Here is a 14,169-nt window from a genome sequence, read left to right as displayed (position 1 = left end):
TCTAGCAAATTTCCCTGCCAGTATATTAGTCCCCTTCCAATTTCGGTGCAATCCTTCCTTCTTCTACAGGTCATTTCTACCCCAAAAGAGATTCCAATGATCCAAAAATGTGAATTCTTCTCCCATACACCAGCTCCTCAGCCATGCATTCATCTGCTCTATCCTCCTATTCCTGCCCTCACTAGCTCGTAGCACTGGGAGTAATCCAGATATTACTACCCTTGAGGACCTCCTTTTTAAATTTCTGCCTAACTCTCTGTAATCTCCCTTCAGAGTCTCAACCTTTTCCCTTCAAATGTCGTTGGTTTCAATGCGAACAATGACCTCCTGCTGGCCCTTCTCCCCCGTGAGAACATTCTGCACCTTCTCTGAGACATCCTTGATCCTGGCATCAGGGAAACAACACACCATTCTGCTTTTCCTCTGCTGGCCACAGAAACGTCTGTCTGTACCTCTGACTACAGAATCCCCTAACACAATTGATCTCTTGGAAGCCGACGTTCTCCTCATGTTGAAACATTTATTTTATGATACAGATCGAGTGAGCATTTACTCTTATTGCTTTGAAGGCTGTATATGGAAAGGATGTTTACTCTTGTTGTTATTCTCGAGCTAGAGGATACTGCTTAAAATTAGGACAGATGAGGGAAAATCTTTTATACAGTCATATAGCATGGTAACTGACCCTTCAGTCCAACTCGTCCACGCTGACCAGATATCCTAAATTAATCTAGTCCCATTTACCAGCATTTGGACTATATCCCTCTAAACCTTTTGTATACCCATCCAGATGCCTTTTAAATGTTGCAGTTGTAACAGCCTCCACCACTTCTTATGGCATATACATACCACTGTTGTGCATCTTTGAAGCTCTGCCTCAGAAGGCATTGGAGGTGGTGTCATGGAATATTTTTAAGGCAGAGATAGGCAAATTCTTGTTAGGTATGGTCATCAAAGATTGTTGGGAAGAGATGAAAATGTGGAATTTGGAACACAAGCCAAGTCCTTATTGAATTGCAAAACAGGCTTGAAGGGCTGAATGGATACTCCTGCTCCTAAATCATATGTATGTAAATATTAAAATTTCTTCTCAAATATTGTGCACAATTTAGCAAGCCAGTTCAATGATAGGATGTGCGAACAGAAATTTATTTACAGTCAGAGGCCAGCATTAACCGTTGAAACTATTTTCACTCGTAAGTTGGTGCAATGATAGTCAGAAATTAAATATGTAAGAGATGTAACTTAAATTATAACATAAGATAATTAATAATGCCTTATCTTGGGCAAAGTTATCTCCATTGAGGTACATCTGCTTTTCTGAGTTATTTAATGAATGAATTGCCCAATATTAAAATGAAATATTGGGGTCAAAAAATAAAATTTCTCTGACCTCTTCACAAATAGTCAATAATTTTCATGGCAAAAATAAGATTTAGAAGATTTTGGGGGAATTTAGAGGGCCAACGGCATGGATTCTGGTGAGACATTTGGAAGAATTGCATGAGAAGTTAGACGAAGTCTTTCTCATCATTACGAGCAATGTGTTGTATTTTCAGGGGTCAAGATGAAACTCTAACGAGGCAGCGACAAGGTGCCTGTTAACACAGATTTTTGCGTGTTGTTGGTCTCATTAACAGAAAATTTTGAATCGTTACTATGCAGTTTCCTATCCTATTACTCCTTGCAAAGAAACCAGAGCCCATTTTCAACTAGAATGGGCCAGAGTCTTGCCATTACCCAGGAATCATGCCAGGCATAACAAACTACAGAGAGTTATGAACACAGTCCAGTTCATTATGCAAGCCAATCTTTCATCTATTGACATCATCTATATTTGTTGCTGCCTCAGGAAGGCTGCCACTATAATCAAAGTTCGCTCCCACCCTGGTTCCAATTTCTTACATTGGGCAGAAGATACAAAAGATAAAACACACGTATCCACAGATTCAAGAATAGCTTCTTCCCCACTATTATCAGACTTCTGAATGGACCTCTGAAATTTTAAATTTAAATGTTGATTTTGTTCTTCATGCACCTTCTGTGCAGAGGTAACATTGTATTCTTTGCTCTGCTCTGTTACCCTGAAACACTTTGTACGGTATATGCATGACTGCACACAAAACAAAACTTTTCACTGTACCGAGGAACACGTGACAATAATAAATCAAATCAAATTGAGAACTGTTGGACCATGGTGGATTATCTCAGGGAAGCTGAATTTCTTAATACCTATGTCAGTGTCCTGTTCTAGCTGCGTGAGCCCCAATGTGAATCAGCTCAGAGCCTTTCAATCCTGCCACATCGTTTAGAGAATGGATAAATAAACAATGACCCAAAGGAGGAGGCTGCACACTTAGTTCCACCCTTAATATTGGCAGAAACCTGGTCATTTGCAGGTCAGTGTAAAGATGAGCCTGAAGAATTCATAATTATATTGTCAGAATTATCAAGTAAATGATCAACTCTACCAACTGCAGATGCTGGAGATCAGAGTCGAAGTATCCTGAAAGTGAATCAGAAAGGTGCCATAAGGATCCCAAGAGACTGCAAGGCATGAGATGAGGCAGGTATTTAGGCTTGGGCAGATAATTGGAAAGTAGCAATCAAAAGCTTTTTGTCATTTATATACATGATTTGGATGTGAACATAGGAGATATGGTTGGTACGTTTGCAGATGACATCAGCATTGGAGGAGCAGTGGACAGCAAAGAAGGTTACCTCAGAGTACAAAAGTATCTTGATCAGATGGGTCAATGGGCCGAGGAGTGGCAGATGGAGTTTAATTTAGATATGTGTGAGGTGCTGCACTTTGGAAAAGCAAATCAGGGCAGGAGTTATATACTTAATGGTAAAGTCCTGAAAAGTGTTGCTGAACAAAGAGACTTTGGAGTGCAGGTTCATTGTTTCTTGAAAGTGGAGTCACAAGTAAACAGGATAATGAAGAAGGCGTTTGGTATACTTGTCTTTATTGCTCAGAGCATTGAGTGCAGGAGTTGGGAAGTCACGTTGTGACTGTCCAGGACATTGGTTAGGCACTTTTGGAATACTGCATGCAGTTCTGGTCTCCCTGCTATAGGAAAGATGTTATGAAAGTTGAACGTGTTTAGAAAAGATTTACAAGATATTGGAGGGTTTGAGCTATAGGAAGATACTGAATAGACTGGGGTTATTTTCCCTGGACTGTTGGAGGCTGAGGAGTGGCATGGTGGCTCAGTGGTTAGCATTGCTGCCTCACAGCACCAGGGCCCCAGGTTCAATCCCAGCCTTGGCTGACTGTCTGTGTGGAGTTTGCACATTCTCCCCGTGTCTGCGTGGGTTTCTGCCGGGTGCTCTGGTTTCCTCCCAGAGTCACAGGGATGTGCAGATTAAATGGATTGGCTATGCTAAATTGCCCATTGTATTTGGTGTAGGGTTGTGGGTTGGTGTGGACTTGTTCGGCCGAAGGGCCTGTTTCCACACTGTAAGGAGGTATCCACACTTATGGAGGTTTATAAAATTATGAGGGGCACTAATAGTATAAATCACAAGGTCGTTTCCCCAGGGTAGGGGAGTCCAAACCTAGAGGGCATAGGTTTAAGGTGAGGGGCGAAAGATATAAAAGGGATCTAAGGGGCAATGTTTTCATGCAGAGGGTAGTGCGTATATGGTATGAGCTGCTAGAGGAAATGGTGGAGGCCAGTATAATTACAATATTTAAAAGGCATCTGGATGGGTATATGAATAGGAAGGGTTTAGATGGATGTGGGCCAAATGCTGGCAAATGGGGCAAATTTATTTAGGATATCTGGTCAGCATGGATGAATTGTGCCGAAGGGTCTATTTCTGTGCTGTAGATCTCTATGGAAATTCCAGACATTAAAGTCTGAGCATATACTTTGTGACTTCAGTTCACTGCTTTCTCCTTCGGGTTGCAGTCTTGAGCACACTGTAACAACATCTCAGGGCACAGTTCAGAGTACCTGCCTCACACAACCCACATCATCTCATGCCTTGTAGTCCCTTGGGATCCTCATGGCACCTTTCTGATCAAATTTCAGGATGCTTCTGTACTTTAAAGCTGCAGTGGCAAGTTGCATTGAAATGCTATTGCATGGACATTTTGTGCACAGGAGCAGCCACTGAACTTGTGCATTAGATAAGGTGGCATCTAATGCCTGGTCACTCCCATTAAGGGTCACCCCCTCCCTTAGCTTGAGCCAACTTGAAATGGCACAGCATCCCTGCCTTGAATTGCCTTTTAATGCTTTGCTCCCTCAACCAGAGCTACGAGTCTAACATTACCTCTGTCTTTTATTGTTTTTTGTTTAATACAGGCGCAAAGTGCCTTACATGTTTGTGAGCAGTCGTCAGTCACGCTAACGGAGACAACTTTAGTCGTGGGGTCCTGGCACATTAAGTCAAGGGCAGCCATGCTATCATTTTGGAGGCTTGGACATAGTTGGTTAGTTACTTAGTGCAATCAGGATCAGGATCCTCTCCTCAGGGCTGAGGAAGCAAACATCTCTCACTCCACTCCCCATCTTCACTCTTTGCTCTTTTGGAGGCTGTTGTCTTCTGGAACGAGAGAATGGCATGGTTTAAGTCTGAATGAAAGTGGATCATACAGCTAAAAGTGTTGGTGCAGGTGAGGAGAAAATAGTCAGTTGGTCTGAGTGAGTTGTTGTCAGAGGGCATGCAGCATTGGGAGGGTGAGGGGTATGTATTGAGGCTGGTGAGAGCAAGTGGGGGAAGATGTTACTGACCATAGTGAAAGGAGTAAAGCATGATCATTGATGGGTGCTGTGTGCAGTAGCAAAGCCAGAGAGAGTGTGAACCAACAGAAAGGATGGCTCTTGATCTTCCTACACTGCAGGGTATTCCTCCAGGTGATTGATAGCATTGACCTGGGTGGCAATCTTGCTCCATGCTGCTAAGCTGTGATGTTGTGGTCTCCACTATACTGATCCTATGGGAAGAGCTCTCTTCTATTTCATCCTCGGTACAAGACTTTCAGATTCTTATCCATAAAGCAAGGTGCCAATTGCTTTTTCTCTGCCACCTGTAGGGTAAATGTCAATTTCTGTAGAGGGCAGTTCTGGAATTACAGGGCTTGTCCAAGTGAACAATACCCTTTAAAGATGGCACCAGGGCTAGGGATGGTGGTCTTTTCCAACATATATCAGCAGTGACAGGACGTTAGGTGTGGCAAATGGTAAAACAATGGAAGAGAGTTTTGCCATTGAACTAAAGTAGGTTAGTTGGATTGCATGAAATTGACCCTTAGCCAAAATATGACAAGATTTAGTCCTTAAATAACTTGGTTGCTGTAGCTGAACCTTCAGTAACACTGGGCTTGATGTTTCATGCCCCTGCCAGGTTTGTTTTTGGTGTGAGGGCATGTAAAATAGAGAGGGTTCCCAGCTTGCCACCTTTGCACCCACTCTGAGCTCACTGTTGATAGCCTCTGTATCACCTCTCCCCTCCTCTATAAATTTTGTGTGTGTGGTTGTGCTCAATAATTGTTTTGAGCATTTGCATATCAGATTAGAAGATACAGAAGCTGTCCTACATAGCATTGTGCACATGCAATATTATGAAAAGAAGCAAATATTGAAGACAACCATTTTGTTCTTAACTGTTGCAAATTTTGTTTCTTACACATGATTAATTCTGATTGTCTTAACTTAAAATTTTAGTTTCAAGATCCTTTAAATATTGAACTTATGCTTGTACCAAACTCACGCTGTTTGCTGTTGCATAGGCCCCAAGGTTTCAAATTCTCTCCCTACACCTCTCCACCTATCTAACTCATTTCTATCATTTAAGGCACTCCGTACAACATTCTGCCTCGACCGAGCTTTGAATATCTCCTTGTGTGGCTTTGTTTTATAATATGCTGGTGAAGTGCCTTAGGATGTTTCATTTCTTTAAAAGTACCATGTAAATATAAATTGTTATTTGTATATGAAGAACCCAGTCCACATGTTACCTGACAACAGGACATGGTGTCAACTTTGAACGAAATAAGGAAATTAAAAGAACAAATTACCTTGAACCCAGACTTTGAAAATCCACGTTAATACTATATAAGAATGCACTGATGTTAGCTTGATGTCTCTATTTTCTTGGAAACTGTAAATTAAGATTAGTAATCAAGCTGGCACCATCATATTCATTGCTTGCTCTCATCAAATATCAATACTGAGGTGATGCTGTGTCATGGTAAGCATCAGAAACACCCTATCAAGTAACAATATGTAGGTGTAAAACAAGAATATGAAATATATGGCCCTTTTTGATAATGATCATTAGCCTGTCTCTTATTAGTATGCTTGTAATATTTCAACCCATTTCGTCCAAGGAAGGTGAACACCTCACTTTCCATATTTTAAAATTTCAGCATGTTTTCTGTGGAATATGTTGAAATGGGTGCACACAAGCACCCTTAGTTTAAGTAGGTTTAGTCATGGTTTCATTTATAGAATACATTTAATGATTGATAATATGTTATATAGAAAATAAATGTTATAATGCTGTGTGACAACAAATGTTTTGTGTAATCCTATAAAGCAAAGTCTTGTACACGTGTCAATACAAATTATGAATACATCCAAAATCCTCGAGCAAGTATTAAAATATGACATTCTCGCAGATGATTCTTTTGATTAAAATTCATGTCATATGAATTTTGTATCATTTCACTGCCATGTTAAGAAACTGGACAGAATTATTTTTCTGTAAGCTTTTACATTAGATTGGTTGTGATAAGCGTGGGTTATTTAAATTTGGTCTGTCATCATGTGTATTCATCATTGGCCTTCATGAAACTTATTGTACTTTTTGAAGTTGGCTTAGGAAAGACTCTATACAGTAAATGTAAAAAACAAAAGAAAAAACATGACAACCATATGCCCACACCCACAATCACACAAAACTCATCCATTTATGGTTGACGCTGTGCAGCGATATAACCTAAGTAAAGTTCATTCTGTATTCGAGATTGATTTTCAACTCCTGAGTGCTTCCTTTAGGTAGGATTTCCATTCCACAGAATGAAGTCCAAGTTTTGAATCTGATACTGAATTATTTATCTGCATAAAGTTATAAGTAATGCAAATGTTCTAAATATTTGATTTCAGATAATTTATAGACATCTTTATATTTTCAAATGAAGTTAATCAAGGTATGTCTAATAATGGTAAAATTATTTCTGTATAATAATTTTGCTGAGTGGTCAGCTGTGTATGTTTTTACATTGCAGTTATATCCTAATCGTGTCAGTTTGCTGTATCTAAAATTAACTCAAAGGTGAACACAATGTTTCAAACTGATTGTAAACTGACAGACAGTAATTATCACCAATAATTTGAGAAATGAAGAGGTTTGCAGCATATAATAGTTTTTATGCTTATTATTGTTTATGATGTAATTACTGATTAATCACAAGATACGAACAAGATGCAAAATTCTTATTCATCGGAGAGTGATGGCGAACACACATGGTGGAATGTGGAATGGAATTTTGACACTCAAGAGGAACATGTCACATGTATCTGTGATCTCAGCAATTGCTAAGATAGCATTTTTAACCAGCATTGCAATTGGCCCAATTACATAATTATTCAATATAATGCACAACCAGTCTAACGGCTTTGTTGAATTACAGATCTTTAAAACTCTATTGAGGTTGTGAAGCTAACTTTTTTTGGTGTAAATCTGAGACTACCTGAAAGAGGTATCAAGTTTTCAATTAGTCTTTCATGGGTATCACTAGCAAGCCCAGCATTTGTTCCTGATCCCAATTTGCCCTTCAACAGAGTGTCTTGCGATGTCATTTCAGAGAGAACAGTCAACCACATTTCTGTGGGGCAGGAGACACACGTAGGTGAAACCATGTAAGTATTTCAGATTTCCAAGTAGCCCACTCAGTAGACAGCCTCCATCCACCATCTTAAATGTTCAATGCCTTCACTTCTGTTACAAATTGGCAGCTTTGTGCAGTCTACAAGATGCATAGTGGTAATTTATCAAGCTTCTTTTTGTAGCACCATTCACGCCTGCAGCCTTTACAAACTATAAGAAGAAAGCCACCAGATACCATATGCCAGTTTCCTTTCAAGTCATGCAGGACCCTAACTTGGAAATATAATGCTCCTCCTTTAGTGTCATTGGATCAGAGTCCTGGAACTTGTTCCTCAGTAGCACTTTACAGCTATCAAGTATCTACAGGACTTACAACCGACCACCTTAATCTGAACTATCAACATCCTTTCTCCTCCAGCACTCTACACTTGCCCCCAACTACAGCATAAATGCTGCCCCTTCATACTTCAGTTCAGCTCTGGTGAAGGGTTATCCAGACTCGAAACATTAGCTTACTCTTTCTTCATGAATGCTGCCTGGCCCATTGGACCTCCAGAATTTGTTGTTTTCAGTTAGATTTGTGCCAGGTTGATTGCAGTACTTCAGGAAGATGATTTCTACACCTTTACCAGGGCAGTTATCAATAAATGCTAGCCTTGACAATAGCACTCACAGCCTAAGAAACCACAAAGTACCCATTCATGGCTCAGGTCAGAGCAGGAGGAGTGAGGGTACATAGAGCAGAATGAATGGTAAGCTAGCTAACAAAAGATCTTTTCAGATTGGTGGAAAATGGGATTGAACTGCAACCAGTGCTGGGATTACAGTTGCAATTTACATTGATGATTTGGAGCTGCAATTTCAAAATTTGTGGGTAATGCTAAACGTCGAGAATGTGAGTGGGTATGAGTAATAAAATCAAATAATATGACACAGTACTTAGGACCATAGGTACAGGAATAAGCCACTCAGCCTCTTGAGCTATTAAGCATTTAATGAAGTTAAAAATCACACAACACCAGGTTATATGCAACAAGTTTATTTGGAAGTACTAGCTTTCAGGATCCTGCTCCACAGCTACCTGATGAAGGAGCAGTGCTCCGAAAATGAGTACTTCCAAATAAACCTGGTGGTCTTTAACCTGGTGTTGTGTGATTTTTTAACTTTTCCACCCCAGTCCAACACCAGCATTCCACATCATGGCATTTGATGACATCATGGCTGTCCAGTGGCCTGACTTGATATACCTGGCTTTGGCCCATATCCCTTAATACTGTTGCTTAACAAAAAAAAGTTTCAGGTTTAAAACTAAGAACTGATCTAGCACAAATTGCCATTTGTGAATGACAGTTCCAAACAGCTACCACCCTCTGTGTAGAAGTACTCCCTAACATCTCTTGCTGCATGGTCTGGGCCGAATTCTCAAACAATGTTCCCTACTTTTCGACTAGTGGAAATAGTTTATCTACCCTGTTTTTCCCTGTTATGATGTTGAAGTTTTTGATCATATCACCCCAAGACCTTCTGTATTGTCAAGAAAACAAGATTAATTTGCATAATTTCACCTTATAACTTAACCCTTGAACTTCAGGTATCATTCTTATAGATCTACATTATACTCCCTCTAAGGCCAATATATTCTTTGTAAGGGGTGGTACTCAGTTCTGCTCACAGTACTCTTAAGCGAAATTAAACCATGTATATACAAGAAGGCATTTTTAATCTTGTAGAATGCCAGTATAATAATAATAATTTTTCAATATAGTTAAATATTAACTGGTGGAATCGGTAAGAAGAAAAGTTGAACTTGGATCGAAAGGATTCAGGGTTACTGATATAAAAATTGCAAAATGTTGTGCTGCAGATTAATAAAGCCATGAAAATATAAGCAAACCAAACACAGAGAATTCATTTCTGGAATGATAGAATTGAAAAAAAAAGGATATTGCTTTAACTCTGTGTAATCTTGGTTAGATCATACTTAAGAGAATTGTACACGGTTTTGGTTTGTATAAACAGACCACCCACTCAGTTGGTTTGCATGTAAAAGGGGAGCCTGTAAAAATTTCTGTCTGGCATTCCCTATGTCCTCAATTGACCCTGCCTGTAATTTTAGGTTGGAAAGATTGGGCTTAGAGTTGGGTTCAGCTTGCCTTTGCTGCAATTAAAACCCTTAAGTAGCCTTTTGAAGACACTTTCCTGCCCTCACCTCAGTGATGAGGCTGGTGGGGGGAGCCCATATATAACCCTTACTTAGACATTGGAGGGAGGATACACACCTGCCTCAAGGCATTCAACCTGGGACATACCCCAAAAGGTTCTCTCCTTTCCCTTAGCCTACTCATCAAGATCTCCACCTTCTAGGCTGCTCCTTTCCTCAACCTTTCTGCATTCTTGACTCAGAAACAAATATGCAGCTCTCTGTTCTGGAATGTTCCTATGGTTCCTATCCCATACTGGTCCCAAATGGTAATTATTTTTGGTTGAGCTTTGAAATTAAGTGTTAAAGTAGTAGGGATGTTATGGCTATGTCTGAGTACTTTCTAACACTAAGCATCTAACAATGACCAAGAGCTGAGTCCCTAAGTGACCATTCCCTTTTCACTTGAACATAGTGGGTCAAATTATAGTTCCTTTACCAAGTTCTCAGCTGAGCTCAGTAAGCGTTTGTTTAAACTACAGTTTGCTGAATACTTGGACTAGCTTTGGTAGGCATTGCTATTCTACTCTGCAGTCTTGGATTTTAATTGAAAAGGAATTCTGGCTCATTCCATTTTGTGCATTTTTAAAAATACTTTTCTACCTCCTTATAATGCTACCACTATCAAATTGGTAAAATAAGGAAAGTGATTTATAATACTGCTTACTGAGAGATTAAATGCATGCTTATGAGCGTTGCCTTGAAAATTAGTCGGTTTTGTTGTATATATCTCAGTTCTGCAACAAATGGTAGCTCAAGTACAACTTGCAAAACAAGAATTTTGGCACACTCCAACAGTTTTTATAACTTTCCTTCAAAAAAACATGTTGAATTAGCAGTCTACTTTATGATTTAACTTTTTGCTTCTTTCTTGCACTGAGTTATTACAATGTTGTTCCCAGTATATCTTCCTGAAACTCGCTCGGAGTGGAGTAAAAATAAAAGTTCAATGTTTATGTATGAGCCAGAAATGTTTTAAAATGTTTTGAATAGCAGGCTTGGGTATTTGGAAGTACTCATACAATATGCAAATTTGGCATTAGTTAGAACAAAGTGTAATTGTAAAATATTTGTAAAAGATGGGTTAATAATAAATGACCAGTGTATAGTAAAGAAAGTTTTAAATTCTAGAGGAATCCAAGTGAAATAATATTTTACTTTGACGTATTGGTAGTGATTGCAATACTAATCAACAGAACTTGATGATATTTACAATAAACATCCTTTGTGTGACTTCATTGATAGAGATAAACCAACCTGAGATCATGGATCGAATTTTGAAATCAGCATGTGCCACTTAGATGACCAAGGTATATGTCTGACTTGTTTTGGATGAAATGTGATATCACAAAATATGTCTTTATTCATTTCCATAGTCTCGTAGCTCTCTTTCTTGTCAGGGTGTGGAGGTAATAAGCAGGAAGCTGCTATTGGGAACAGTTGGGGATGGTCCTCCACATTTGGAATGGGGACAAACCGGTGATTGGGAATAGGTTGATAGGGAAAGCTGGAAGGGAAATTAGCAAGTGGTAGCGGATGGAGGTTTGCAATTGATGCTTTTAAAGATTGGGGGAGGCTGTTGGTTTTCTTGAGTGTCTTAGGCAGGGAGCCACTGTTGTTTGTGGACCAAATGTTAATGCTAATTTAGGTTGTGTGGCCCTTTCACTGCTCACTTTCCTTAAATTTAGGAAAATATATTGGTTCTTGATTAAAATATGTGACCCGACATTGTTATTAAGTGACTTGATATTGTGATGCCCTGCAATTTGCAATAATAAATGTGTTGCATTTTGGGATCATATTCTCCTGACATACATATTTAAATTCTCCCACTGACACTCCCTTCTCCAAATAATTGAGTGGAGATGGGATTGATACCAAGGCCTTAGTTTCTCAGCTATATTGATCTCACATGTAATTTGAGATGTAACGCATGCATACGATACATTCACTCAGGCTTTGGATTTCGTCAACATAGCAGGATATTAACCTTGTAAATGAGGCATTAAATCAAATAGCTTGACCATTTGCTGTGGTTATTTAAAGTGTTCATGATCTATTACCCATTTTAGTAATTTTAAAATAATGATTGCCCGTGTAGTTATTTTGTCAGATACCTATGTGAAATACCCCAAGTGGGCAGTGCTAGACAGAAACTAACAGTTGCATCTTCTTTTTGGAAATATCTTACATACCTAAAGATACAGGTAAATTTCTCAATTTGTTTTCCTTTTAGATATTGGATTTCCTCTGAATGCAATTTTATTTGTTTTAAGTAGATTATATAAAGTGTAACTTGTTAGATAATTTGCTACTAATTACAGCTGTCATAATAAAGCAATAGTTCGTGACAATGTTATACTGTGAGCTTTATTTCCTAAAAGTAATTGTAATCCTGTTGATCACATCATAGAGTGACACAGTACAGAGGAGGGAGGGTAGTAGATCCTGTTGTGCCAGTGCTAGCTCTTTGTTAGAGACATTCACTTCATCCTAATCCAGTTGCCATTCCCTTAGGCCCTATTGAATTTTCTCTTCAACTGTTTATTGACTTCTCATGTTACTATTGAATCTTCTTGCATCACTCTTTCAGAAATTACATTTGAGATCATAACAATTCCCTTAAATATTTGTACTCCAACACTGAAAACTGTTTCTATCTTCTTACATACTCAGAAGAATCATTAATAATATTGAAATATGCCATGAAATCTCTTCGACAGTCAGCAGTACAACCATAGCTTCTCCAGTCCTTCTGCGTAGCTTATATCCCTGGTCTGTGATATGTTTCTAGTAAATATATTCTTATCTCATTTAATGTCTTAGCATCCTCCTAAAATATAGTATCCAAAATTTAACAGAGTTATCTAACTGAGGCCTAAGCAATGTTTTCTGCCCCTCAGCCAATTTTATATCCATGGAGTGGCTGCCCTTTACTAATAGTGACTATGAAATTACTTTTTATGTTGCAGAAATGTCTGTCTGGTTCATTGATGTCCTTTAGAGAATAAAATCCTGAGCACATCTGGTAAATATTTTATTCTGAGCTGCAGCAAACTGGTTAAATCTGAAATGACCTAGCAAGCCATTATGTGAGCTTTACCAAATCACCATGACATGGTAATTTTCAGCAGTTAGTCCACTGCTGTTTAAGAAAGCAGCTCATTACCATTTTCTCAACTTTAAAGAAAATTCAGTATTGTCAAAAAATGGTAATCTTATAATAATGCCCATATTCCACTGAATACAAAAAGAAGCAGAATTGAAAAGACAGAAGTGTGTTCAGTGTCAGTATTTCAGAAGCAAAATTTAGGTTGTGTATGGAAAGAAAAAAATGATCATATTTGATTCATAAGTCTGTATTTTTACATTTGGAAAGTTATTCCGATCTCTTAATTTTTGCTATCATATGTATCTCTGATACCTTAGCCTTTGTTCTTTCTTATCTGTTTTCCCTTAGTTCATTTCCCTAGCACTTAGTTGATGTTCTCCCATTTTCGTTTCTCATGAAATGGCAAATTAATCTAGGCCATGATTCAGTGAATAATAACAATTTTATCCAAGAAGCACTTCTTTACGCATGTATCACATCTATTTAAACTTGATGCTATCATCACTGAGAGTTGCCCTATTCCTATTTTAATCCAGGCAATATTGCTGCCACCTAACAAGATTGGGAGCTCCATTCAATGCTTTCCCTTCTTATCTGAAGAACATTGATGCACTGCATTATTTAGTTTCCATTGTCATTCTAACAACATTGTTTATTGGAGTTCAGTATAGCAGCAAAGATCAGAAAGACAACGATTCACAACAGCTTGTGTCAGTGTGTGTGTAATATTTAATAAATAGTTGAAAATTCAGAAGCTAGAATATAGTAAATTCTTTGTAGAAATTAAAACAGTTCACGTTTATTAAATCACAAAAGTAGTTGTTTTTTTGGAATGTTGAAGCTTTGACAGTTTTATTGCCAAAATTGTATGCTATCCTGAAATAAGAACAGAATACTGGAAATAATCAGCAATTTAGGCAGCAGCTGTGCAAATTTACAAATTTTGAGACACAGGAGTTCAGCTAACTATAAATTATTTCTATTTCCATTTCAACAAACAATAATGAAGCAC

General features: G+C 38.5%; 1 protein-coding gene across 4 annotated transcripts in view; it reads left to right on the top strand.

Moving 5' to 3' along the window:
• pcdh7b (protocadherin 7b) overlaps positions 1-14,169 on the top strand; it is a 391,978-nt gene that overhangs the window by 21,470 nt on the left and 356,339 nt on the right. The gene's annotated exons all lie outside the window — the stretch shown is intronic.

This window comes from Chiloscyllium plagiosum, chromosome 1 (assembly GCF_004010195.1).
Source record: "Chiloscyllium plagiosum isolate BGI_BamShark_2017 chromosome 1, ASM401019v2, whole genome shotgun sequence".
Taxonomy (NCBI): Eukaryota; Metazoa; Chordata; class Chondrichthyes; order Orectolobiformes; family Hemiscylliidae; genus Chiloscyllium; species Chiloscyllium plagiosum.
This window is presented reverse-complemented; position numbering and strand designations above follow the sequence as displayed.